The sequence below is a fragment of the Eptatretus burgeri genome, unplaced genomic scaffold (genome assembly GCF_056783735.1).
Source record: "Eptatretus burgeri isolate ZD-2024b unplaced genomic scaffold, Ebu_testis_v1 Ebu_testis_scaffold_206, whole genome shotgun sequence".
NCBI classification, from domain to species: domain Eukaryota; kingdom Metazoa; phylum Chordata; class Myxini; order Myxiniformes; family Myxinidae; genus Eptatretus; species Eptatretus burgeri.
In genome coordinates, this window is record NW_028222156.1 from 30312 (window position 1) to 57832 (window position 27521).

The following is a 27521-nucleotide window of genomic DNA, read 5'->3' on the forward strand; positions in this document are numbered from 1 at the left end:
AAATTTGTTTTTTACCAAGTGAAAACAAAGTTGACCGATTAATATCGTTGGATAATCTTCGATTTTGCAAGGAAAATCAAAGAAATGGACAGACCGGGGAAAAACAAAACCCACTTCTGTTTCGGGTGGAACAATTCAGTGGATGAACAATTCGGTGATTTTGCAATCTCGACACTTGGTTCTTCAGCGATGTATTCAGGAGCCTTTTTCATTCTTGAAAGTTTTGAAAATGTTCGAGAATAAATGTTTTGGCTTTCAAAGGCGTTTGGCTTCATTCGAAAGTTGCTTTTCAATTCATCATTTTGAACACATTTGTTTTCAGCGACCATTTCTTTCTGTCCCATTCCTACATATAGAGTAATCCTGACAACATACTCATACAGCCTCGTTAGCGCAGTCGGCAGCGTGTCAGTCTCATAATCTGAAGGTCGTGAGTTCGATCCTCACACGAGGCATGAGTTTTTTTGCCTCATGAATGACAAAGTCAAGAAGAACTGGAAAGGCGATGAGGATGCCCGTCTTCAACAAGTCAGTTGTTGACCTTGGGCCGATGTTGACGTTTTGGTCCATGTTGACCTCAAAAATATTAGGAGATTTAATTGAGAAACATGCTGTGTAAATACTCTTTAAATATCAAGTTAATCGTATTCAAAATGAGGATTCTTGAAATTCGGCCCATTTTGACCTTTTGGCGTATGTTGACCTTTTGCCCTATGTTCACCTTAAAAATAAAAGGTCATTGATGTAAATGAAATAAGATGTAAATCCTCTTGAAATTTTAAATCTATTGGATGAAAATTGGGAATTTTATAGATTCGGCCTTTGTTGACCTTTTGTCCGATGTTTACATTTTATCCAAAGATGACCTCAAAACTAATCATTGGTTGAATTCAGTGAACGCGTCTGCAAATGTTCTTCTAATTTGAAGTAAATTCGATGAAAATTCACAATTTTAGAAAGTTGGCCGGTATTGACCTTTTGGCCTATGCTGACCTCAAAACGAAACATTGGTTGAATTCAGTAACTTGTCTGCAAATGCTCTTCAAATTTCACTTCAATTGTTGGAAAATTGAGGATTTCGAAATTTGGCCTATTTTGACCTTTTGGCCTCTGCTGACCTCAAGCATAATTAATTCGTTGTTGAATTCTTTGACCTGATCGGCAAATCCTATTCAAATTGAAATCAATCGGTTGAAAATTGAGGGTTTTAGAAATTAAAAAGTTGTTGAATTTTTGGAATGTGATGTCCTTTTGTGATTTCGACCTCAAAAATATTTTGCGTTCTGTTGGTCCACCAACTCACCGGTTGGGGAAGTTTTGTGAATATCAGTTTAAAATTGTGATCTGCAGTCGATTAACGCTGAGTGGACATTCAAACAAACGGAAGCGATCAACGTGGATATCAAAAAAAGTATTTTTTTTACCAAGTGACAAATTAAAAAACTAACTGACGAGCCACAAACACACTTGACAAAAATTTGTTTTTTTTTCTCAAGTGAGAACAAAGTTGACCGACGAATATTGTTGGAAAATCTTCGATTTTGCAAGTTTAATCAAACAAATGGACAGACAGGGGAAAAACAAAACCCACTTCTGTTTCGGGTGGAACAATTCAGTGGATGAACAATTCGGTGATTTTGCAATGTCGACACTTGGTTCTTTACCGATGTATTCAGGAGCCTTTTTCATTCTTGTTAGTTTTGAAGATGTTCGAGAATAAAAGTTTTGGCTTTCAACGGCTTTTGGCTTCATTCGAAAGTCGCTTTTCAAATCATCATTTTGAACACATTTGTTTGCAGCGGCCATTGCTTTCTGTCCCATTCCTACATATAGAGTAATCCCGAAAAGATTCTCAGACAGCCTCGTTGGCGTAGTCGGCAGCGTGTCAGTCTCATAATCTGAAGGTCGTGAGTTCAATCCTCACACGAGGCATTCGTTTTTTTTTTTACCTCATCTTTGACAAAGTCAAGAAGAACGAGAAAGGCGACGAGGATGCCCTTCTTTCCCAAGTTTGTTGTTGACATTGGGCCGATGTTGACGTTTTGATCCATGTTGACCTCAAAAATATTAGGAGGTTGAATTCAGTGACATGATGTGTAAATGCTTTTGAAATATCAAGTAAATCGTATTCAAAATGAGGATTTTTGAAATTCGGACCATTTTGACCTTTTGGCATATGTTGACCTTTTGCCCTCTGTTCACCTAAAAATACAAGGTCGTTGAAGAAAATGAAATAAGATGTAAATCCTCTTGAAATTTCGAGTCAATGGGTTGAAAATTGGGAATTTTATAAATGCGGCCTTTGTGGACCTTTTGTCCTGTGTTTACCGTTTATCCAAAGATGACCACAAAACTAATCATTGGTTGAATTCAGTGACTCATCTGCAAATGCTCTGTAAATATCAAGTTAATCATTTTCAAAATGAGGATTTTTGAAATTCAGCCCATTTTGACCTTTTGGCGTATGTTGACCTTCTGGCCTATGTTCACCTTAAAAATAAAGGTTCGTTGAAGTATATGAAATAAGATGTAAATTCTCTTGAAATGTAAAGTTAATTGAATGAAAATTGGAAATTTTATAAATGTGGCCTTATTTGACCTATTGTCTGATGTTTACCTTTTATCCAAAGATGACCTCAAAACTAATCATTGGTTGAATTCAATGAACGCGTCTGCAAATGTTCTTCAAATTTGAAGTCAATTCGATGAAAATTGAGAATTTTAGAAATTCGGCCTATTTTGACCTTTTGGCCGCTGCTGACCTCAAGCATCATTCCTGGTTGAATTCATTGACCTGATCGGCAAATCCTCTTCAAATTTGAAATCAATCTGGTGAAAATTGAGGGTTTTTGAAATTAAAAAGTTGTTGAATTTTTGGACTGTGATGTCCTTTTGTGATTTCGACCTCAAAAATAAGTTGCATTCTGTTTGTCCACCAACTCACCGGTTGGTGAAGTTTTGTGAAGATCGGTTTAAAATTGTGATCTGCAGTCGATTAATGGTGAGCCGACATTCAAACAAACGAAAGCGATCAACGTGGATGTCAAAATATATATATTTTTTTAACCAAGTGACAAATTAAAAAACGAACTGACGAGCCCAAAAACATACTTAGGAAAAATTTGTTTTTTACCAAGTGAAAACAAAGTTGACCGATTAATATCGTTGGATAATCTTCGATTTTGCAAGGAAAATCAAAGAAATGGACAGACCGGGGAAAAACAAAACCCACTTCTGTTTCGGGTGGAACAATTCAGTGGATGAACAATTCGGTGATTTTGCAATCTCGACACTTGGTTCTTCAGCGATGTATTCAGGAGCCTTTTTCATTCTTGAAAGTTTTGAAAATGTTCGAGAATAAATGTTTTGGCTTTCAAAGGCGTTTGGCTTCATTCGAAAGTTGCTTTTCAATTCATCATTTTGAACACATTTGTTTTCAGCGACCATTTCTTTCTGTCCCATTCCTACATATAGAGTAATCCTGACAACATACTCATACAGCCTCGTTAGCGCAGTCGGCAGCGTGTCAGTCTCATAATCTGAAGGTCGTGAGTTCGATCCTCACACGAGGCATGAGTTTTTTTGCCTCATGAATGACAAAGTCAAGAAGAACTGGAAAGGCGATGAGGATGCCCGTCTTCAACAAGTCAGTTGTTGACCTTGGGCCGATGTTGACGTTTTGGTCCATGTTGACCTCAAAAATATTAGGAGATTTAATTGAGAAACATGCTGTGTAAATACTCTTTAAATATCAAGTTAATCGTATTCAAAATGAGGATTCTTGAAATTCGGCCCATTTTGACCTTTTGGCGTATGTTGACCTTTTGCCCTATGTTCACCTTAAAAATAAAAGGTCATTGATGTAAATGAAATAAGATGTAAATCCTCTTGAAATTTTAAATCTATTGGATGAAAATTGGGAATTTTATAGATTCGGCCTTTGTTGACCTTTTGTCCGATGTTTACATTTTATCCAAAGATGACCTCAAAACTAATCATTGGTTGAATTCAGTGAACGCGTCTGCAAATGTTCTTCTAATTTGAAGTAAATTCGATGAAAATTCACAATTTTAGAAAGTTGGCCAGTGTTGACCCTTTGGCCTATGTTGACCTCAAAACGAAACATTGGTTGAATTCAGTAACTTGTCTGCAAATGCTCTTCAAATTTCACTTCAATTATTGGAAAATTGAGGATTTCGAAATTTGGCCTATTTTGACCTTTTGGCCTCTGCTGACCTCAAGCATAATTCCTTGTTGAATTCTTTGACCTCATCAGCAAATCCTATTCAAATTTGAAATCAATCGGGTGAAAATTGAGGGTTTTAGAAATTAAAAAGTTTTTGAATTTTTGGAATGTGATGTCCTTTTGTGATTTCGACCTCAAAAATATTTTGTGTTCTGTTGGTCCACCAACTCACCGGTTGGGGAAGTTTTGTGAATATCGGTTTAAAATTGTGATCTGCAGTTGATTAACGCTGAGTGGACATTCAAACAAACGGAAGCGATCAACGTGGATATCAAAAAAGTATTTTTTTTACCAAGTGACAAATTAAAAAACTAACTGACGAGCCACAAACACACTTGACAAAAATTTGTTTTTTTCCCAAGTGAGAACAAAGTCGACCGACTAATATCGTTGGAAAATCTTCGATTTTGCAAGTTTAATCAAACAAGTGGACAGACAGGGGAAAAACAAAACCCACTTCTGTTTCGGGTGGAACAATTCAGTGGATGAACAATTCGGTGATTTTGCAATGTCGACACTTGGTTCTTTACCGATGTATTCAGGAGCCTTTTTCATTCTTGTTAGTTTTGAAGATGTTCGAGAATAAAAGTTTTGGCTTTCAACGGCTTTTGGCTTCATTCGAAAGTCGCTTTTCAAATCATCATTTTGAACACATTTGTTTGCAGCGGCCATTTCTTTCTGTCCCATTCCTACATATAGAGTAATCCCGAAAAGATTCTCAGACAGCCTCGTTAGCGCAGTCGGTGGCGTGTCAGTCTCATAATCTGAATGTCGTGAGTTCAATCCTCACACGATGCATTAGTTTTTTTTTACCTCATCAATGACAAAGTCAAGAAGAACGAGAAAGGCCATGAGGATGCCTTCTTTCCCAAGTTAGTTGTTGACCTTGGGCCGATGTTGACGTTTTGGTCCATGTTGACCTCAAAAATATTAGGAGGTTGAATTCAGTGACATGATGTGTAAATGCTCTTGAAATATCAAGTAAATCGTATTCAAAATGAGGATTTTTGAAATTCGGCCCATTTTGACCTTTTGGCATATGTTGACCTTTTGCCCTTTGTTCAAATTAAAAATACAAGGTCGTTGAAGAAAATGAAATAAGATGTAAATCCTCTTGAAATTTCGAGTCATTGGGTTGAAAATTGGGAATTTTATAAATGCGGCCTTTGTGGACCTTTTGTCCGGTGTTTACCGTTTATCCAAAGATGACCAGAAATCTAATCATTGGTTGAATTCAGTGACTCATCTGCAAATGCTCTGTAAATATCAAGTCAATCGTTTTCAAAATGAGGATTTTTGAAATTCAGCCCATTTTGACCTTTTGGCGTAGGTTGACCTTTTGGCCTATGTTCACCTTAAAAATAAAAGTTCGTTGAAGTAAATGAAATAAGATGTAAATCCTCTTGAAATTTTAAGTCAATTGGATGAAAATTGGGAATTTTATAGATGCGGCCTCTGTTGACCTTTTGTCCGATGTTTACATTTTATCCAAAGATGACCTCAAAACTAATCATTGGTTGAATTCAGTGAACGCGTCTGCAAATGTTCTTCTAATTTGAAGTAAATTCGATGAAAATTGAGAATTTTAGAAATTCGGCCTATTTTGACCTTTTGGCCTCTGCTGACCTCAAGCATCATTCCTGCTTGAATTCATTGACCTGATCGGCAAATCCTATTCAAATTTGAAATCAATCGGGTGAAAATTGAGGGTTTTTGAAGTTAAAAAGTTGTTGAATTTTTGGACTGAGATGTCCTTTTGTGATTTCGACCTCAAAAATAAGTTGCATTCTGTTTGTCCACCAACTCAACGGTTGGTGAAGTTTTGTGAAGATCGGTTTAAAATTGTGATCTGCAGTCGATTAATGGTGAGCGGACATTCAAACAAACGAAAGCGATCAACGTGGATGTCAAAATATATATATATATATATTTTTTTTAACCAAGTGACAAATTAAAAAACGAACTGACGAGCCCAAAAACATACTTGGGAAAAATTTGTGTTTTTACCAAGTGAGAACAAAGATGACCGATAAATATCGTTGGATATTTTCGATTTTGCAAGGAAAATCAAAGAAATGGACAGACAGGGGAAAAACAAAACCCACTTCTGTTTCGGGGGGAACAATTCAGTGGATGAACAATTCGGTGATTTTGCAATCTCGACACTTGGTTCTTCAGCGATGTATTCAGGAGCCTTTTTCATTCTTGAAAGTTTCGAAAATGTTCGAGAATAAAAGTTTTGGCTTTCAAAGGCGTTTGGCTTCATTCGAAAGTTGCTTTTCAATTCATCATTTTGAACACATTTGTTTTCAGCGGCCATTTCTTTCTGTCCCATTCCTACATACAGAGTAATCCTGAAGACATGCTCAGACAGCCTCGTTAGCGCAGTCGGCAGCGTGTCAGTCTCATACTCTGAAGGTCGTGAGTTCGATCCTCACACGAGGCATGAGTTTTTTTTACCTCATGAATGACAAAGTCAAGAAGAACTGGAAAGGCAATGAGGATGCCCGTATTCAACAAGTCAGTTGTTGACCTTGGGCCGATGTTGACGTTTTGGTCCATGTTGACCTCAAAAATATTAGGAGATTCAATTGAGAAACATGCTGTGTTAATACTCTTTAAATATCAAGTTAATCGTATTCAAAATGAGGATTCTTGAAATTCGGCCCATATTGACCTTTTGGCGTATGTTGACCTTTTGCCCTATGTTCACCTTAAAAATAAAAGGTCATTGAAGTAAATGAAATAAGATGTAAATCCTCTTGAAATTTCAAGTCAATTGGATGAAAATTGGGAATTTTATAGATGCGGCCTTTGTTGACCTTTCGTCCGATGTTTACCTTTTATCCAAAGATGACATCAAAACTAATCATTGGTTGAATTCAGTGAACGCGTCTGCAAATGTTCTTCTAATTTGAAGTAAATTCGATGAAAATTCACAATTTTAGAAAGTTGGCCGGTGTTGACCCTTTGGCCTATGTTGCCTCAAAAGGAAACATTGGTTGAATTCAGTAACTTGTCTGCAAATGCTCTTCAAATTTCACTTCAATTGTTGGAAAATTGAGGATTTCGAAATTTGGCCTATTTTGACCTTTTGGCCTCTGCTGACCTCAAGAATAATTCCTTGTTGAATTCTTTGACCTGATCGGCAAATCCTATTCAAATTGAAATCAATCGGGTGAAAATTGAGGGTTTTAGAAATTAAAAAGTTTTTGAAATTTTGGACTGTGATGTCCTTTTGTTATTTCGACCTCAAAAATATTTTGCGTTCTGTTGGTCCACCAACTCACCGGTTGGGGAAGTTTTGTGAAGATCGGTTTAAAATTGTGATCTGCAGTCGATTAACGCTGAGTGGACATTCAAACAAACGGAAGCGATCAACGTGGATATCAAAAAAGTATTTTTTTACCAAGTGACAAATTAAAAAACTAACTGACGAGCCACAAACACACTTGACAAAAATTTGTTTTTTCCCAAGTGAGAACAAAGTCGTCCGACTAATATCGTTGGAAAATCTTCGATTTTGCAAGTTTAATCAAACAAGTGGACAGACAGGGGAAAAACAAAACCCACTTCTGTTTCGGGTGGAACAATTCAGTGGATGAACAATTCGGTGATTTTGCAATGTCGACACTTGGTTCTTTACCGATGTATTCAGGAGCCTTTTTCATTCTTGTTAGTTTTGAAGATGTTCGAGAAGAAAAGTTTTGGCTTTCAACGGCTTTTGGCTTCATTCGAAAGTCGCTTTTCAAATCATCATTTTGAACACATTGGTTTGCTGCGGCCATTTCTTTCTGTCCCATTCCTACATATAGAGTAATCCCGAAAAGATTCTCAGACGCCTCGTTAGCGCAGTCGGCAGCGTGTCAGTCTCATAATCTGAAGGTCGTGAGTTCAATCCTCACACGAGGCGTTCGTTTTTTTTTACCTCATCAATGACAAAGTCAAGAAGAACGAGAAAGGCGATGAGGATGCCTTCTTTCCCAAGTTAGTTGTTGACCTTGGGCCGATGTTGACGTTTTGGTCCATGTTGACCTCAAAAATATTAGGAGGTTGAATTCAGTGACATGATGTGTAAATGCTCTTGAAATATCAAGTTCATCGTATTCAAAATGAGGATTTTTGAAATTCGGCCCATTTTGACCTTTTGGCATATGTTGACCTTTTGCCCTTTGTTCACCTTAAAAATACAAGGTCGTTGAAGAAAATGAAATAAGATGTAAATCCTCTTGAAATTTCGAGTCAACGGGTTGAAAATTGGGAATTTTATAAATGCGGCCTTTGTGGACCTTTTGTCCGGTGTTTACCTTTTATCCAAAGATGACCAGAAAACGAATCATTGGTTGAATTCAGTGACTCATCTGCAATTGCTCTGTAAATATCAAGTTAATCATTTTCAAAATGAGGATTTTTGAAATTCAGCCCATTTTGACCTTTTGGCGTATGTTGACCTTTTGGCCTATGTTCACCTTAAAAATAAAAGTTCGTTGAAGTAAATGAAATAAGATGTAAATCCTCTTGAAATTTTAAGTCAATTGGATGAAAATTGGGAATTTTATAGATGCGGCCTTTGTTGACCTATTGTCTGATGTTTACCTTTTATCCAAAGATGACCTCAAAACTAATCATTGGTTGAATTCATTGAACGCGTCTGCAAATGTTCTTCAAATTTGAAGTCAATTCGATGAAAATTGAGAATTTTAGAAATTCGGCCTATTCTGACCTTTTGGCCTCTGCTGACCTCAAGCATCATTCCTGGTTGAATTCATTGACCTGATCGGCAAATCCTATTCAAATTTGAAATCAATCGGGTGAAAATTGAGGGTTTTTGAAATTAAAAAGTTGTTGAATTTTTGGACTGAGATGTCCTTTTGTGATTTCGACCTCAAAAATAAGCTGCATTCTATTTGTCCACCAACTCACCGGTTGGTGAAGTTTTGTGATTATCGGTTTAAAATTGTGATCTGCAGTCGATTAATGGTGAGCGGACATTCAAACAAACGAAAGCGATCAACGTGGATGTCAAAATATATATCTTTTTTTAACCAAGTGACAAATTAAAAAACGAACTGACGAGCCCAAAAACATACTTGGGAAAAAAAAAATTTTTACCAAGGGAGAACAAAGTTGACCGATTAATATCGTTGGATAATCTTCGATTTTGCAAGGAAAATCAAAGAAATGGACAGACAGGGGAAAAACAAAACCCACTTCTGTTTCGGGGGGAACAATTCAGTGGATGAACAATTCGGTGATTTTGCAATCTCGACACTTGGTTCTTCAGAGATGTATTCAGGAGCCTTTTTCATTCTTGAAAGTTTCGAAAATGTTCGAGAATAAATGTTTTGGCTTTCAAAGGCATTTGGCTTCATTCGAAAGTTGATTTTCAATTCATCATTTTGAACACATTTGTTTTCAGCGGCCATTTCTTTCTGTCCCATTCCTACATACAGAGTAATCCTGAAAACATGCTCAGACAGCCTCGTTAGCGCAGTCGGCAGCGTGTCAGTCTCATAATCTGAAGGTCGTGAGTTCGAACCTCACACGAGGCATGAGTTTTTTTTACCTCATGAATGACAAAGTCAAGAAGAACTGGAAAGGCAATGAGGATGCCCGTATTCAACAAGTCAGTTGTTGACCTTGGGCCGATGTTGACGTTTTGGTCCATGTTGACCTCAAAAATATTAGGAGATTCAATTGAGAAACATGCTGTGTTAATACTCTTTAAATATCAAGTTAATCGTATTCAAAATGAGGATTCTTGAAATTCGGCCCATATTGACCTTTTGGCGTATGTTGACCTTTTGCCCTATGTTCACCTTAAAAATAAAAGGTCATTGAAGTAAATTAAATAAGATGTAAATCCTCTTGAAATTTCAAGTCAATTGGATGAAAATTGGGAATTTTATAGATGCGGCCTTTGTTGACCTTTCGTCCGATGTTTACCTTTTATCCAAAGATGACATCAAAACTAATCATTGGTTGAATTCAGTGAACGCGTCTGCAAATGTTCTTCTAATTTGAAGTAAATTCGATGAAAATTCACAATTTTAGAAAGTTGGCCGGTGTTGACCCTTTGGCCTATGTTGCCTCAAAAGGAAACATTGGTTGAATTCAGTAACTCGTCTGCAAATGCTCTTCAAATTTCACTTCAATTGTTGGAAAATTGAGGATTTCGAAATTTGGCCTATTTTGACCTTTTGGCCTCTGCTGACCTCAAGAATAATTCCTTGTTGAATTCTTTGACCTGATCGGCAAATCCTATTCAAATTGAAATCAATCGGGTGAAAATTGAGGGTTTTAGAAATTAAAAAGTTTTTGAAATTTTGGACTGTGATGTCCTTTTGTTATTTCGACCTCAAAAATATTTTGCGTTCTGTTGGTCCACCAACTCACCGGTTGGGGAAGTTTTGTGAAGATCGGTTTAAAATTGTGATCTGCAGTCGATTAACGCTGAGTGGACATTCAAACAAACGGAAGCGATCAACGTGGATATCAAAAAGTATTTTTTTTACCAAGTGACAAATTAAAAAACTAACTGACGAGCCACAAACACACTTGACAAAAATTTGTTTTTTTCCCAAGTGAGAACAAAGTCGTCCGACTAATATCGTTGGAAAATCTTCGATTTTGCAAGTTTAATCAAACAAGTGGACAGACAGGGGAAAAACAAAACCCACTTCTGTTTCGGGTGGAACAATTCAGTGGATGAACAATTCGGTGATTTTGCAATGTCGACACTTGGTTCTTTACCGATGTATTCAGGAGCCTTTTTCATTCTTGTTAGTTTTGAAGATGTTCGAGAAGAAAAGTTTTGGCTTTCAACGGCTTTTGGCTTCATTCGAAAGTCGCTTTTCAAATCATCATTTTGAACACATTGGTTTGCTGCGGCCATTTCTTTCTGTCCCATTCCTACATATAGAGTAATCCCGAAAAGATTCTCAGACGCCTCGTTAGCGCAGTCGGCAGCGTGTCAGTCTCATAATCTGAAGGTTGTGTGTTCAATCCTCACACGAGGCATTTGTTTTTTTTTTACCTCATCAATGACAAAGTCAAGAAGAACGAGAAAGGCGATGAGGATGCCTTCTTTCCCAAGTTAGTTGTTGACCTTGGGCCGATGTTGACGTTTTGGTCCATGTTGACCTCAAAAATATTAGGAGGTTGAATTCAGTGACATGATGTGTAAATGCTCTTGAAATATCAAGTAAATCGTATTCAAAATGAGGATTTTTGAAATTCGGCCCATTTTGACCTTTTGGCATATGTTGACCTTTTGCCCTTTGTTCACCTTAAAAATACAAGGTCGTTGAAGAAAATGAAATAAGATGTAAATCCTCTTGAAATTTCGAGTCAACGGGTTGAAAATTGGGAATTTTATAAATGCGGCCTTTGTGGACCTTTTGTCCGGTGTTTACCTTTTATCCAAAGATGACCAGAAAACTAATCATTGGTTGAATTCAGTGACTCATCTGCAAATGCTCTGTAAATATCAAGTTAATCATTTTCAAAATGAGGATTTTTGAAATTCAGCCCATTTTGACCTTTTGGCGTATGTTGACCTTTTGGCCTATGTTCACCTTAAAAATAAAAGTTCGTTGAAGTAAATGAAATAAGATGTAAATCCTCTTGAAATTTTAAGTCAATTGGATGAAAATTGGGAATTTTATAGATGCGGCCTTTGTTGACCTTTTGTCTGATGTTTACCTTTTATCCAAAGATGACCTCAAAACTAATCATTGGTTGAATTCATTGAACGCGTCTGCAAATGTTCTTCAAATTTGAAGTCAATTCGATGAAAATTGAGAATTTTAGAAATTCGGCCTATTCTGACCTTTTGGCCTCTGCTGACCTCAAGCATCATTCCTGGTTGAATTCATTGACCTGATCGGCAAATCCTATTCAAATTTGAAATCAATCGGGTGAAAATTGAGGGTTTTTGAAATTAAAAAGTTGTTGAATTTTTGGACTGAGATGTCCTTTTGTGATTTCGACCTCAAAAATAAGCTGCATTCTATTTGTCCACCAACTCACCGGTTGGTGAAGTTTTGTGATTATCGGTTTAAAATTGTGATCTGCAGTCGATTAATGGTGAGCGGACATTCAAACAAACGAAAGCGATCAACGTGGATGTCAAAATATATATCTTTTTTTAACCAAGTGACAAATTAAAAAACGAACTGACGAGCCCAAAAACATACTTGGGAAAAAAAATTTTTTTACCAAGGGAGAACAAAGTTGACCGATTAATATCGTTGGATAATCTTCGATTTTGCAAGGAAAATCAAAGAAATGGACAGACAGGGGAAAAACAAAACCCACTTCTGTTTCGGGGGGAACAATTCAGTGGATGAACAATTCGGTGATTTTGCAATCTCGACACTTGGTTCTTCAGAGATGTATTCAGGAGCCTTTTTCATTCTTGAAAGTTTCGAAAATGTTCGAGAATAAAAGTTTTGGCTTTCAAAGGCGTTTGGCTTCATTCGAAAGTTGCTTTTCAATTCATCATTTTGAACACATTTGTTTTCAGCGGCCATTTCTTTCTGTCCCATTCCTACATACAGAGTAATCCTGAAAACATGCTCAGACAGCCTCATTAGCGCAGTCGGCAGCGTGTCAGTCTCATAATCTGAAGGTCGTGAGTTCGAACCTCACACGAGGCATGAGTTTTTACCTCATGAATGACAAAGTCAAGAAGAACTGGAAAGGCAATGAGGATGCCCGTATTCAACAAGTCAGTTGTTGACCTTGGGCCGATGTTGACGTTTTGGTCCATGTTGACCTCAAAAATATTAGGAGATTCAATTGAGAAACATGCTGTGTTAATACTCTTTAAATATCAAGTTAATCGTATTCAAAATGAGGATTCTTGAAATTCGGCCCATGTTGACCTTTTGGCGTATGTTGACCTTTTGCCCTATGTTCACCTTAAAAATAAAAGGTCATTGAAGTAAATGAAATAAGATGTAAATCCTCTTGAAATTTCAAGTCAATTGGATGAAAATTGGGAATTTTATAGATGCGGCCTTTGTTGACCTTTTGTCCGATGTTTACCTTTTATCCAAAGATGACATCAAAACTAATCATTGGTTGAATTCAGTGAACGCGTCTGCAAATGTTCTTCTAATTTGAAGTAAATTCGATGAAAATTCACAATTTTAGAAAGTTGGCCGGTGTTGACCCTTTGGCCTATGTTGCCTCAAAAGGACACATTGGTTGAATTCAGTAACTCGTCTGCAAATGCTCTTCAAATTTCACTTCAATTGTTGGAAAATTGAGGATTTCGAAATTTGGCCTATTTTGACCTTTTGGCCTCTGCTGACCTCAAGCATAATTCCTTGTTGAATTCTTTGACCTGATCGGCAAATCCTATTCAAATTGAAATCAATCGGGTGAAAATTGAGGGTTTTAGAAATTAAAAAGTTTTTGAAATTTTGGACTGTGATGTCCTTTTGTTATTTCGACCTCAAAAATATTTTGCGTTCTGTTGGTCCACCAACTCACCGGTTGGGGAAGTTTTGTGAAGATCGGTTTAAAATTGTGATCTGCAGTCGATTAACGCTGAGTGGACATTCAAACAAACGGAAGCGATCAACGTGGATATCAAAAAAGTATTTTTTTTTTACCAAGTGACAAATTAAAAAACTAACTGACGAGCCACAAACACACTTGACAAAAATTTGTTTTTTTCCCAAGTGAGAACAAAGTCGACCGACTAATATCGTTGGAAAATCTTCGATTTTGTAAGTTTAATCAAACACGTGGACAGACAGGGAAAAACAAAACCCACTTCTGTTTCGGGTGGAACAATTCAGTGGAAGAACAATTCGGTGATTTTGCAATGTCGACACTTGGTTCTTTACCGATGTATTCAGGAGCCTTTTTCATTCTTGTTAGTTTTGAAGATGTTCGAGAAGAAAAGTTTTGGCTTTCAACGGCTTTTGGCTTCATTCGAAAGTCGCTTTTCAAATCATCATTTTGAACACATTTGTTTGCTGCGGCCATTTCTTTCTGTCCCATTCCTACATATAGAGTAATCCCGAAAAGATTCTCAGACAGCCTCGTTAGCGCAGTCGGCAGCGTGTCAGTCTCATAATCTGAAGGTCGTGAGTTCAATCCTCACACGAGGCATTAGTTTTTTTTTACCTCATCAATGACAAAGTCAAGAAGAACGAGAAAGGCGATGAGGATGCCTTCTTTCCCAAGTTAGTTGTTGACCTTGGGCCGATGTTGAAGTTTTGGTCCATGTTGACCTCAAAAATATTAGGAGGTTGAATTCAGTGACATGATGTGTAAATGCTCTTGAAATATCAAGTAAATCGTATTCAAAATGATGATTTTTGAAATTCGGCCCATTTTGACCTTTTGGCATATGTTGACCTTTTGCCCTCTGTTCACCTTAAAAATACAAGGTCGTTGAAGAAAATGAAATAAGATGTAAATCCTCTTGAAATTTCGAGTCAACGGGTTGAAAATTGGGAATTTTATAAATGCGGCCTTTGTGGACCTTTTGTCCGGTGTTTACCGTTTATCCAAAGATGACCACAAAACTAATCATTGGTTGAATTCAGTGACTCATCTGCAAATGCTCTGCAAATATCAAGTTTATCGTTTTCAAAATGAGGATTTTTGAAATTCAGCCCATTTTGACCTTTTGGCGTATGTTGACCTTTTGGCCTATGTTCACCTTAAAAATAAAAGTTCGTTGAAGTATCTGAAATAAGATGTAAATTCTCTTGAAATTTAAAGTTAATTGAATGAAAATTGGAAATTTTATAAATGTGGCCTTATTTGACCTATTGTCTGATGTTTACCTTTTATCCAAAGATGACCTCAAAACTAATCATTGGTTGAATTCATTGAACGCGTCTGCAAATGTTCTTCAAATTTGAAGTCAATTCGATGATAATTGAGAATTTTAGAAATTCGGCCTATTTTGACCTTTTGGCCTCTGCTGACCTCAAGCATCATTCCTGGTTGAATTCATTGACCTGATCGGCAAATCCTATTCAAATTTGAAATCAATCGGGTGAAAATTGAGGGTTTTTGAAATTAAAAAGTTGTTGAATTTTTGGACTGTGATGTCCTTTTGTGATTTCGACCTCAAAAATAAGTTGCATTCTGTTTGTCCACCAACTCACCGGTTGGTGAAGTTTTGTGAAGATCGGTTTAAAATTGTGATCTGCAGTCGATTAATGGTGAGCCGACATTCAAACAAACGAAAGCGATCAACGTGGATGTCAAAATATATATTTTTTTAACCAAGTGACAAATTAAAAAACGAACTGACGAGCCCAAAAACATACTTGGGAAAAATTTGTTTTTTACCAAGTGAAAACAAAGTTGACCGATTAATATCGTTGGATAATCTTCGATTTTGCAAGGAAAATCAAAGAAATGGACAGACCGGGGAAAAACAAAACCCACTTCTGTTTCGGGTGGAACAATTCAGTGGATGAACAATTCGGTGATTTTGCAATCTCGACACTTGGTTCTTCAGCGATGTATTCAGGAGCCTTTTTCATTCTTGAAAGTTTTGAAAATGTTCGAAAATAAATGTTTTGGCTTTCAAAGGCGTTTGGCTTCATTCGAAAGTTGCTTTTCAATTCATCATTTTGAACACATTTGTTTTCAGCGACCATTTCTTTCTGTCCCATTCCTACATATAGAGTAATCCTGACAACATACTCATACAGCCTCGTTAGCGCAGTCGGCAGCGTGTCAGTCTCATAATCTGAAGGTCGTGAGTTCGATCCTCACACGAGGCATGAGTTTTTTTGCCTCATGAATGACAAAGTCAAGAAGAACTGGAAAGGCGATGAGGATGCCCGTCTTCAACAAGTCAGTTGTTGACCTTGGGCCGATGTTGACGTTTTGGTCCATGTTGACCTCAAAAATATTAGGAGATTTAATTGAGAAACATGCTGTGTAAATACTCTTTAAATATCAAGTTAATCGTATTCAAAATGAGGATTCTTGAAATTCGGCCCATTTTGACCTTTTGGCGTATGTTGACCTTTTGCCCTATGTTCACCTTAAAAATAAAAGGTCATTGATGTAAATGAAATAAGATGTAAATCCTCTTGAAATTTTAAATCTATTGGATGAAAATTGGGAATTTTATAGATTCGGCCTTTGTTGACCTTTTGTCCGATGTTTACATTTTATCCAAAGATGACCTCAAAACTAATCATTGGTTGAATTCAGTGAACGCGTCTGCAAATGTTCTTCTAATTTGAAGTAAATTCGATGAAAATTCACAATTTTAGAAAGTTGGCCAGTGTTGACCCTTTGGCCTATGTTGACCTCAAAACGAAACATTGGTTGAATTCAGTAACTTGTCTGCAAATGCTCTTCAAATTTCACTTCAATTATTGGAAAATTGAGGATTTCGAAATTTGGCCTATTTTGACCTTTTGGCCTCTGCCGACCTCAAGCATAATTCCTTGTTGAATTCTTTGACCTCATCAGCAAATCCTATTCAAATTTGAAATCAATCGGGTGAAAATTGAGGGTTTTAGAAATTAAAAAGTTGTTGACTTTTTCGACTGTGAAGTCCTTTTGTGATTTCGACCTCAAAAATATTTTTCGTTCTGTTGGTCCACCAACTCACCGGTTGGGGAAGTTTTGTGAATATCGGTTTAAAATTGTGATCTGCAGTTGATTAACGCTGAGTGGACATTCAAACAAACGGAAGCGATCAACGTGGATATCAAAAAAGTATTTTTTTTTTACCAAGTGACAAATTAAAAAACTAACTGACGAGCCACAAACACACTTGACAAAAATTTGTTTTTTTCCCAAGTGAGAACAAAGTCGACCGACTAATATCGTTGGAAAATCTTCGATTTTGCAAGTTTAATCAAACAAGTGGACAGACAGGGGAAAAACAAAACCCACTTCTGTTTCGGGTGGAACAATTCAGTGGATGAACAATTCGGTGATTTTGCAATGTCGACACTTGGTTCTTTACCGATGTATTCAGGAGCCTTTTTCATTCTTGTTAGTTTTGAAGATGTTCGAGAATAAAAGTTTTGGCTTTCAACGGCTTTTGGCATCATTCGAAAGTCGCTTTTCAAATCATCATTTTGAACACATTTGTTTGCAGCGGCCATTTCTTTCTGTCCCATTCCTACATATAGAGTAATCCCGAAAAGATTCTCAGACAGCCTCGTTAGCGCAGTCGGTGGCGTGTCAGTCTCATAATCTGAAGGTCGTGAGTTCAATCCTCACACGATGCATTAGTTTTTTTTTACCTCATCAATGACAAAGTCAAGAAGAACGAGAAAGGCCATGAGGATGCCTTCTTTCCCAAGTTAGTTGTTGACCTTGGGCCGATGTTGACGTTTTGGTCCATGTTGACCTCAAAAATATTAGGAGGTTGAATTCAGTGACATGATGTGTAAATGCTCTTGAAATATCAAGTAAATCGTATTCAAAATGAGGATTTTTGAAATTCGGCCCATTTTGACCTTTTGGCATATGTTGACCTTTTGCCCTTTGTTCAAATTAAAAATACAAGGTCGTTGAAGAAAATGAAATAAGATGTAAATCCTCTTGAAATTTCGAGTCATTGGGTTGAAAATTGGGAATTTTATAAATGCGGCCTTTGTGGACCTTTTGTCCGGTGTTTACCGTTTATCCAAAGATGACCAGAAATCTAATCATTGGTTGAATTCAGTGACTCATCTGCAAATGCTCTGTAAATATCAAGTCAATCGTTTTCAAAATGAGGATTTTTGAAATTCAGCCCATTTTGACCTTTTGGCGTAGGTTGACCTTTTGGCCTATGTTCACCTTAAAAATAAAAGTTCGTTGAAGTAAATGAAATAAGATGTAAATCCTCTTGAAATTTTAAGTCAATTGGATGAAAATTGGGAATTTTATAGATGCGGCCTCTGTTGACCTTTTGTCCGATGTTTACATTTTATCCAAAGATGACCTCAAAACTAATCATTGGTTGAATTCAGTGAACGCGTCTGCAAATGTTCTTCTAATTTGAAGTAAATTCGATGAAAATTGAGAATTTTAGAAATTCGGCCTATTTTGACCTTTTGGCCTCTGCTGACCTCAAGCATCATTCCTGCTTGAATTCATTGACCTGATCGGCAAATCCTATTCAAATTTGAAATCAATCGAGTGAAAATTGAGGGTTTTTGAAGTTAAAAAGTTGTTGAATTTTTGGACTGAGATGTCCTTTTGTGATTTCGACCTCAAAAATAAGTTGCATTCTGTTTGTCCACCAACTCACCGGTTGGTGAAGTTCTGTGAAGATCGGTTTAAAATTGTGATCTGCAGTCGATTAATGGTGAGCGGACATTCAAACAAACGAAAGCGATCAACGTGGATGTCAAAATATATATATATATATATATATATTTTTTAACCAAGTGACAAATTAAAAAACGAACTGACGAGCCCAAAAACATACTTGGGAAAAATTTGTGTTTTTACCAAGTGAGAACAAAGATGACCGATAAATATCGTTGGATAATTTTCGATTTTGCAAGGAAAATCAAAGAAATGGACAGACAGGGGAAAAACAAAACCCACTTCTGTTTCGGGGGGAACAATTCAGTGGATGAACAATTCGGTGATTTTGCAATCTCGACACTTGGTTCTTCAGCGATGTATTCAGGAGCCTTTTTCATTCTTGAAAGTTTCGAAAATGTTCGAGAATAAAAGTTTTGGCTTTCAAAGGCGTTTGGCTTCATTCGAAAGTTGCTTTTCAATTCATCATTTTGAACACATTTGTTTTCAGCGGCCATTTCTTTCTGTCCCATTCCTACATACAGAGTAATCCTGAAGACATGCTCAGACAGCCTCGTTAGCGCAGTCGGCAGCGTGTCAGTCTCATACTCTGAAGGTCGTGAGTTCGATCCTCACACGAGGCATGAGTTTTTTTTACCTCATGAATGACAAAGTCAAGAAGAACTGGAAAGGCAATGAGGATGCCCGTATTCAACAAGTCAGTTGTTGACCTTGGGCCGATGTTGACGTTTTGGTCCATGTTGACCTCAAAAATATTAGGAGATTCAATTGAGAAACATGCTGTGTTAATACTGTTTAAATATCAAGTTAATCGTATTCAAAATGAGGATTTTTGAAATTCGGCCCATTTTGACCTTTTGGCGTATGTTGACCTTTTGCCCTATGTTCACCTTAAAAATAAAAGGTCATTGAAGTAAATGAAATAAGATGTAAATCCTCTTAAAATTTCAAGTCAATTGGATGAAAATTGGGAATTTTATAGATGCGGCCTTTGTTGACCTTTTGTCCGATGTTTACCTTTTCTCCAAAGATGACATCAAAACTAATCATTGGTTGAATTCAGTGAACGCGTCTGCAAATGTTCTTCTAATTTGAAGTAAATTCGATGAAAATTCACAATTTTAGAAAGTTGGCCGGTGTTGACCCTTTGGCCTATGTTGCCTCAAAAGGAAACATTGGTTGAATTCAGTAACTCGTCTGCAAATGCTCTTCAAATTTCACTTCAATTGTTGGAAAATTGAGGATTTCGAAATTTGGCCTATTTTGACCTTTTGGCCTCTGCTGACCTCAAGCATAATTCCTTGTTGAATTCTTTGACCTGATCGGCAAATCCTATTCAAATTGAAATCAATCGGGTGAAAATTGAGGGTTTTAGAAATTAAAAAGTTTTTGAAATTTTGGACTGTGATGTCCTTTTGTTATTTCGACCTCAAAAATATTTTGCGTTCTGTTGGTCCACCAACTCACCGGTTGGGGAAGTTTTGTGAAGATCGGTTTAAAATTGTGATCTGCAGTCGATTAACGCTGAGTGGACATTCAAACAAACGGAAGCGATCAACGTGGATATCAAAAAAGTATTTTTTTTTACCAAGTGACAAATTAAAAAACTAACTGACGAGCCACAAACACACTTGACAAAAATTTGTTTTTTTCCCAAGTGAGAACAAAGTCGACCGACTAATATCGTTTGAAAATCTTCGATTTTGTAAGTTTAATCAAACAAGTGGACAGACAGGGGAAAAACAAAACCCACTTCTGTTTCGGGTGGAACAATTCAGTGGAAGAACAATTCGGTGATTTTGCAATGTCGACACTTGGTTCTTTACCGATGTATTCAGGAGCCTTTTTCATTCTTGTTAGTTTTGAAGATGTTCGAGAAGAAAAGTTTTGGCTTTCAACGGCTTTTGGCTTCATTCGAAAGTCGCTTTTCAAATCATCGTTTTGAACACATTGGTTTGCTGCGGCCATTTCTTTCTGTCCCATTCCTACATATAGAGTAATCCCGAAAAGATTCTCAGACAGCCTCGTTAGCACAGTCGGCAGCGTGTCAGTCTCATAATCTGAAGGTCGTGAGTTCAATCCTCACACGAGGCATTAGTTTTTTTTTACCTCATCAATGACAAAGTCAAGAAGAACGAGAAAGGCGATGAGGATGCCTTCTTTCCCAAGTTAGTTGTTGACCTTGGGCCGATGTTGAAGTTTTGGTCCATGTTGACCTCAAAAATATTAGGAGGTTGAATTCAGTGACATGATGTGTAAATGCTCTTGAAATATCAAGTAAATCGTATTCAAAATGATGATTTTTGAAATTCGGCCCATTTTGACCTTTTGGCATATGTTGACCTTTTGCCCTCTGTTCACCTTAAAAATACAAGGTCGTTGAAGAAAATGAAATAAGATGTAAATCCTCTTGAAATTTCGAGTCAACGGGTTGAAAATTGGGAATTTTATAAATGCGGCCTTTGTGGACCTTTTGTCCGGTGTTTACCGTTTATCCAAAGATGACCACAAAACTAATCATTGGTTGAATTCAGTGACTCATCTGCAAATGCTCTGCAAATATCAAGTTTATCGTTTTCAAAATGAGGATTTTTGAAATTCAGCCCATTTTGACCTTTTGGCGTATGTTGACCTTTTGGCCTATGTTCACCTTAAAAATAAAAGTTCGTTGAAGTATCTGAAATAAGATGTAAATTCTCTTGAAATTTAAAGTTAATTGAATGAAAATTGGAAATTTTATAAATGTGGCCTTATTTGACCTATTGTCTGATGTTTACCTTTTATCCAAAGATGACCTCAAAACTAATCATTGGTTGAATTCATTGAACGCGTCTGCAAATGTTCTTCAAATTTGAAGTCAATTCGATGATAATTGAGAATTTTAGAAATTCGGCCTATTTTGACCTTTTGGCCTCTGCTGACCTCAAGCATCATTCCTGGTTGAATTCATTGACCTGATCGGCAAATCCTATTCAAATTTGAAATCAATCGGGTGAAAATTGAGGGTTTTTGAAATTAAAAAGTTGTTGAATTTTTGGACTGTGATGTCCTTTTGTGATTTCGACCTCAAAAATAAGTTGCATTCTGTTTGTCCACCAACTCACCGGTTGGTGAAGTTTTGTGAAGATCGGTTTAAAATTGTGATCTGCAGTCGATTAATGGTGAGCCGACATTCAAACAAACGAAAGCGATCAACGTGGATGTCAAAATATATATTTTTTTTCACCAAGTGACAAATTAAAAAACGAACTGACGAGCCCAAAAACATACTTGGGAAAATTTGTTTTTTACCAAGTGAGAACAAAGTCGACCGACGAATATCGTTGGAAAATCTTCGATTTTGCAAGTTTAATCAAACAAATGGACAGACAGGGGAAAAACAAAACCCACTTCTGTTTCGGGTGGAACAATTCAGTGGATGAACAATTCGGTGATTTTGCAATCTCGACACTTGGTTCTTTACCGATGTATTCAGGAGCCTTTTTCATTCTTGTTAGTTTTGAAGATGTTCGAGAAGAAAAGTTTTGGCTTTCAACGGCTTTTGGCTTCATTCGAAAGTCGCTTTTCAAATCATCATTTTGAACACATTGGTTTGCTGCGGCCATTTCTTTCTGTCCCATTCCTACATATAGAGTAATCCCGAAAAGATTCTCAGACGCCTCGTTAGCGCAGTCGGCAGCGTGTCAGTCTCATAATCTGAAGGTCGTGAGTTCAATCCTCACACGAGGCATTCGTTTTTTTTTACCTCATCAATGACAAAGTCAAGAAGAACGAGAAAGGCGATGAGGATGCCCTTCTTTCCCAAGTTAGTTGTTGACCTTGGGCCGATGTTGACGTTTTGGTCCATGTTGACCTCAAAAATATTAGGAGGTTGAATTCAGTGACATGATGTGTAAATGCTCTTGAAATATCAAGTAAATCGTATTCAAAATGATGATTTTTGAAATTCGGCCCATTTTGACCTTTTGGCATATGTTGACCTTTTTCCCTCTGTTCACCTTAAAAATACAAGGTCGTTGAAGAAAATGAAATAAGATGTAAATCGTCTTGAAATTTCGAGTCAACGGGTTGAAAATTGGGAATTTTATAAATGCGGCCTTTGTGGACCTTTTGTCCGGTGTTTACAGTTTATCCAAAGATGACCACAAAACTAATCATTGGTTGAATTCAGTGACTCATCTGCAAATGCTCTGTAAATATCAAGTTTATCGTTTTCAAAATGAGGATTTTTGAAATTCAGCCCATTTTGATCTTTTGGCATATGTTGACCTTTTGGCCTATGTTCACCTTAAAAATAAAAGTTCGTTGAAGTATCTGAAATAAGATGTAAATTCTCTTGAAATTTAAAGTTAATTGAATGAAAATTGGAAATTTTATAAATGTGGCCTTATTTGACCTATTGTCTGATGTTTACCTTTTATCCAAAGATGACCTCAAAACTAATCATTGGTTGAATTCATTGAACGCGTCTGCAAATGTTCTTCAAATTTGAAGTCAATTCGATGAAAATTGAGAATTTTAGAAATTCGGCCTATTTTGACCTTTTGGCCTCTGCTGACCTCAAGCATCATTCCTGGTTGAATTCATTGACCTGATCGGCAAATCCTATTCAAATTTGAAATCAATCGGGTGAAAATTGAGGGTTTTTGAAATTAAAAAGTTGTTGAATTTTTGGACTGTGATGTCCTTTTGTGATTTCGACCTCAAAAATAAGTTGCATTCTGTTTGTCCACCAACTCACCCGTTGGTGAAGTTTTGTGAAGATCGGTTTAAAATTGTGATCTGCAGTCGATTAATGGTGAGCCGACATTCAAACAAACGAAAGCGATCAACGTGGATGTCAAAATATATATATATATATATATATATATATATATATATATATATATATATATATATATATATATATATATATATATATATATATATATTTAACCAAGTGACAAATTAGAAAACGAACTGACGAGCCCAAAAACATACTTGGGAAAATTTGTTTTTTACCAAGTGAGAACAAAGTCGACCGACGAATATCGTTGGAAAATCTTCGATTTTGCAAGTTTAATCAAACAAATGGACAGACAGGGGAAAAACAAAACCCACTTCTGTTTCGGGTGGAACAATTCAGTGGATGAACAATTCGGTGATTTTGCAATGTCAACACTTGGTTCTTTACCGATGTATTCAGGAGCCTTTTTCATTCTTGTTAGTTTTGAAGATGTTCGAGAAGAAAAGTTTTGGCTTTCACCGGCTTTTGGCTTCATTCGAAAGTCGCTTTTCAAATCATCATTTTGAACACATTTGTTTGCAGCGGCCATTTCTTTCTGTCCCATTCCTACATATAGAATAATCCCGAAAAGATTCTCAGACAGCCTCGTGAGTGCAGTCGTCAGCGTGTCAGTCTCATCATCTGAAGGTCATGAGTTCTATCCTCACATGGGGCATTCGTTTTTTTTTAACCTCATCAATGACAAAGTCAAGAAGAACGAGAAAGGCGATGAGGTCAGGTCAGGTATGGGAGCATGTGCCAGAACAGCGCGTCGCTGCGTCCACTTTCCGCCGGTACTCCAGGGGCCTCCGTCTGGCCATCCCCCAGGCAGATGCCAGGCCCATCCCCATCTCCTTGAGATGATGGTCAACCTGCTGCAACCATGAGGCACGTGGTCGGCCCACTGGCCTCCTCCACTCATGAGACTCCCTCGCTGAGAGAATCTGGTGAGCAGGATCAGCGTCGGGAAAACGAGCCACATGTCCATACAGCCGCAGCTGACGCTCACGGACTATGCAGGTAACAAATCTCATCCGAGTCTCTCTCAGCAACCGCTCGTTGGACACAAAATCCGACCAGCGATAGCCAAGGATTCTCCGAAGAGACCTGGTACCAAAGGAATTAAGTCTCCGTCTCAGATCCTTGGTCAAAGTCCAAGTCTCGCACCCATAGAGCAAGACTGGAAGTACCAAGGACCTGAAGACTCGGACTTTCGTCCTCCCGCACAGGTACCGGCAGCGCCACACCCCATGATCCAGTGAATCCATGACTCCCCAGGCCCGACCCAGACGTCTATTGACCTCCGGCTCACAACCTGCGGAGACATGAATATCACTGCCAAGGTAAGTGAATCTATCCACGACCTCAACATCCTCACCACAAACAGACACAGACAGGACAGCAGCATCCAAGATGTCACCGAAAGCCTGGATCTTTGTTTTGACCCAAGAAATCCGTAATCCCAACGGCTCCGACTCCTCATTCAGCACCTCGAGGGCCCCCAAGAGGATGTCTAAAGTCTCCGCAAAGATGACTGCATCATCTGCAAAATCAAGGTCCGAGATCTTGACATTGCCAAACGATGCACCGCAACTTGATCTCTCCGACATCCTCCCAAAAATCCAGTCCATACAAGTGCTGAAAAGTGTGGGGGCAAGTACACATCCCTGACGAACTCCAGTAACAACTGGAAATAAGTCAGAGGCGGTACCACCACACTTCACAGCACTCTCAGTACCAGAGTAGAGTTCAGACATCAGATCGATCAGTTTCGGTGGCACCCCACGAAGACCAAGAATCCTCCAGAGGACATCCCGATTCACTGAATCGAACGCTTTACAGAGATCAACATAGGCTGCAAGCAGCCCCTGCCGAAACTCTCGTCTGCGTTCAGTGAGGACACGAAGAGCAAGGATACGGTCAATCGTTGACCTCTTTGGTGTAAAGCCTGACTGCTCTGGACGCTGGTGCTCAAGCAGATGGTGGCGAACCCTATCAAGAATTATCCGAGCAAAGACCTTGCCCGGCACTGAGAGCAGCGTCACCCCTCGGTAGTTGTTGCAGTCTTGGCGATCACCCTTCCCTTTCCAGAGAGGGACAACAAGGCCCCTCTTCCAGTCAGTTGGGATGATGCCTGTGTTCCAGGCAGAGCACAAAACTGCATGCAACGACGCGAGTGCAGCATTTCCACCAGCCTTGAGAAGTTCAGCATGGATGCCACAGATCCCTGGAGCTTTGCCCCGTTTCAACTGGTTCACCGCAGCCCGTGTTTCCACAAGCGATGGTGGACCACAGTTGATTCGAGGGTCAGCAACAGGGATTGTAACACCCTTGACGTCCAACTCGACAGCTGGGGGATCAGCCTGGTACAACCGCTCAAAGTAACCGGCCCAGCGGGCCTTCACTTCAGACTCCTCTGTCAAGAGCCTACCACTCTCTGCTCGAACTGCAGTGCTCCGAGGGATGGGCTTGGATGAACGTAATGCGCGAATTCCCCTGTAAGCGGGACGAGAATCACCTGTCCACAGGTGATGCTCTACCCCCTCACAGATTCCTCGCACATAGGCCTCCTTGTCCACCCTCAGTGCACGTACAGTTTTACGCCTCAGCTCCCTGAACAGCTCAGCTCTGCCATTCAGCCTGGCCCTGCGACTCTGGTCAATGGTATCCAGTGTCCCTTGAGAGACAAAATTCTTCTTTGCCCTGCGGTGAACTCCAAGGCATCCACCGGCAACATCAAGGACGGTGGTCTTGAAGGTGCTCCACAACTCTTCAGGACCCCCCAAAGCACCCAGACCCCCAAGTGTCCACTCAGCCTGTTCGCAAACTCCTCAGCTACTCTCTCATCCCTGAGCTTGGCAACATCCAGCCTAGGCTGGGATGGTACCATTCTCCAGGATTTAAGGTGCAGCTTTAGAGTTGCTACAACAAGCCTGTGGTCAGTATTGAGGAACTGAGCACTCCGGTAGACCCTGCAGTTCTGGATCATCCTCCAACGACCGTCAATGAGGACATGGTCAATCTCCTTTGCCACACCGCCAGCGTTGGAATACCAAGTCCAGCGATGAGCTTGCGGGCGCTGAAACCATGAACCAGCCACCCTAAGTCCATGACTTCTTGCAAAGTCAAGGAACTTAGTGCTATTCTGGTTCATAGTTCCTGACCCATGGGGACCAACACACACCTCATAACCATCCCTATCAGTTCCAGTCGATGCATTGAAATCCCCCAAGACTAGAAGTGTATCTCGTCTGGGGCACTGATCAACCACAGACTCGAGTGTGGCGTAGAATGCATCCTTCACGGTAAGATCACTCGCCTCAGTCGGAGCATAAATAGAGACCAGGGAAATGACACCTAAGGAGTGACGAATCCTTAATCTCATAATACGCTCGTTGACCGGTGTTACCTCAATTATCATTGGGGTCAGCTTATTGGCCACAGCTACAGCAACTCCTTGGGTATGGTAACCATCAGAGCGACCAGACCAATAGTAGGTGTAACCACCCACCATTATCTCGCCGCAATCCGGTCTCCGAACCTCAGAGAGAGCTGCAATCCCGATGTCCAAACGCTTGAGCTCAGATGATAACAGAGACAGGTGATCATCCTCTCTTAGGGATAGGACATTCCAGGCACCCACCCGAAGGGACCGCCTCAGGTTAACCCAAGGAGACCGCCGTCTGGTGGACGACACCTCAGCACCACTCCGACACACTCTCCCGCAATCTGACCCAGGGATGTTACCCCGTGGTTTCCCTCCTATCAAAGATTGGGGGTCCCGAAGGCTTTGCCCCAATCCCATCATCCGGTGAGCTGCCCTGCGAAGGGAAGCTGCACAGGAGGTACTCCCACGGAGTGGGTTTTCAGATTTTTTTGCGTTTTTGCGTTTTGCGGAATGAAGCGTTTTACGGTGGCTGGAGTGCAAATCCTGCCACCAACCTCCTAATAAGAAGTGACCCAACTGCAGGAGGACGTCCGCAGACACAGTTGGGCACTAGATATGGATGGCCGTTGGCTCACAAGGAGCTCCTCCGCCCTTTGAGGAAGGGATGAGGATGCCCTTCTTTCCCAAGTTAGTTGTTGACCTTGGGCTGATGTTGACGTTTTGGTCCATGTTGACCTCAAAAATATTAGGAGGTTGAATTCAGTGACATGATGTGTAAATGCTCTTGAAATATCAAGTAAATCGTATTCAAAATGATGATTTTTGAAATTCGGCCCATTTTGACCTTTGGGCAT

At 38.8% G+C, this 27521-nt stretch overlaps 9 non-coding genes across 9 annotated transcripts; all 9 read left to right on the forward strand.

Annotated features, from left to right (window-relative positions):
- The first annotated feature begins 382 nt into the window (after nucleotides 1–382).
- Nucleotides 383–455, forward strand: TRNAM-CAU (transfer RNA methionine (anticodon CAU)). The gene has a single exon. It is a non-coding gene; the product is annotated as a tRNA-Met (tRNA).
- Nucleotides 456–3500: 3045 nt separating this feature from the next.
- On the forward strand, nucleotides 3501–3573 carry TRNAM-CAU (transfer RNA methionine (anticodon CAU)). The gene has a single exon. It is a non-coding gene; the product is annotated as a tRNA-Met (tRNA).
- Nucleotides 3574–6619: 3046 nt separating this feature from the next.
- Nucleotides 6620–6692, forward strand: TRNAM-CAU (transfer RNA methionine (anticodon CAU)). Its single transcript has one exon. It is a non-coding gene; the product is annotated as a tRNA-Met (tRNA).
- Nucleotides 6693–8086: 1394 nt separating this feature from the next.
- On the forward strand, nucleotides 8087–8159 carry TRNAM-CAU (transfer RNA methionine (anticodon CAU)). The gene has a single exon. It is a non-coding gene; the product is annotated as a tRNA-Met (tRNA).
- Nucleotides 8160–9725: 1566 nt separating this feature from the next.
- TRNAM-CAU (transfer RNA methionine (anticodon CAU)) lies at nucleotides 9726–9798 on the forward strand. Its single transcript has one exon. It is a non-coding gene; the product is annotated as a tRNA-Met (tRNA).
- A 4503-nt stretch (nucleotides 9799–14301) lies between these two features.
- TRNAM-CAU (transfer RNA methionine (anticodon CAU)) lies at nucleotides 14302–14374 on the forward strand. The gene has a single exon. It is a non-coding gene; the product is annotated as a tRNA-Met (tRNA).
- Nucleotides 14375–15938: 1564 nt separating this feature from the next.
- On the forward strand, nucleotides 15939–16011 carry TRNAM-CAU (transfer RNA methionine (anticodon CAU)). Its single transcript has one exon. It is a non-coding gene; the product is annotated as a tRNA-Met (tRNA).
- A 3053-nt stretch (nucleotides 16012–19064) lies between these two features.
- Nucleotides 19065–19137, forward strand: TRNAM-CAU (transfer RNA methionine (anticodon CAU)). Its single transcript has one exon. It is a non-coding gene; the product is annotated as a tRNA-Met (tRNA).
- Nucleotides 19138–22171: 3034 nt separating this feature from the next.
- TRNAM-CAU (transfer RNA methionine (anticodon CAU)) lies at nucleotides 22172–22244 on the forward strand. Its single transcript has one exon. It is a non-coding gene; the product is annotated as a tRNA-Met (tRNA).
- The last annotated feature ends 5277 nt before the right edge of the window (nucleotides 22245–27521 follow it).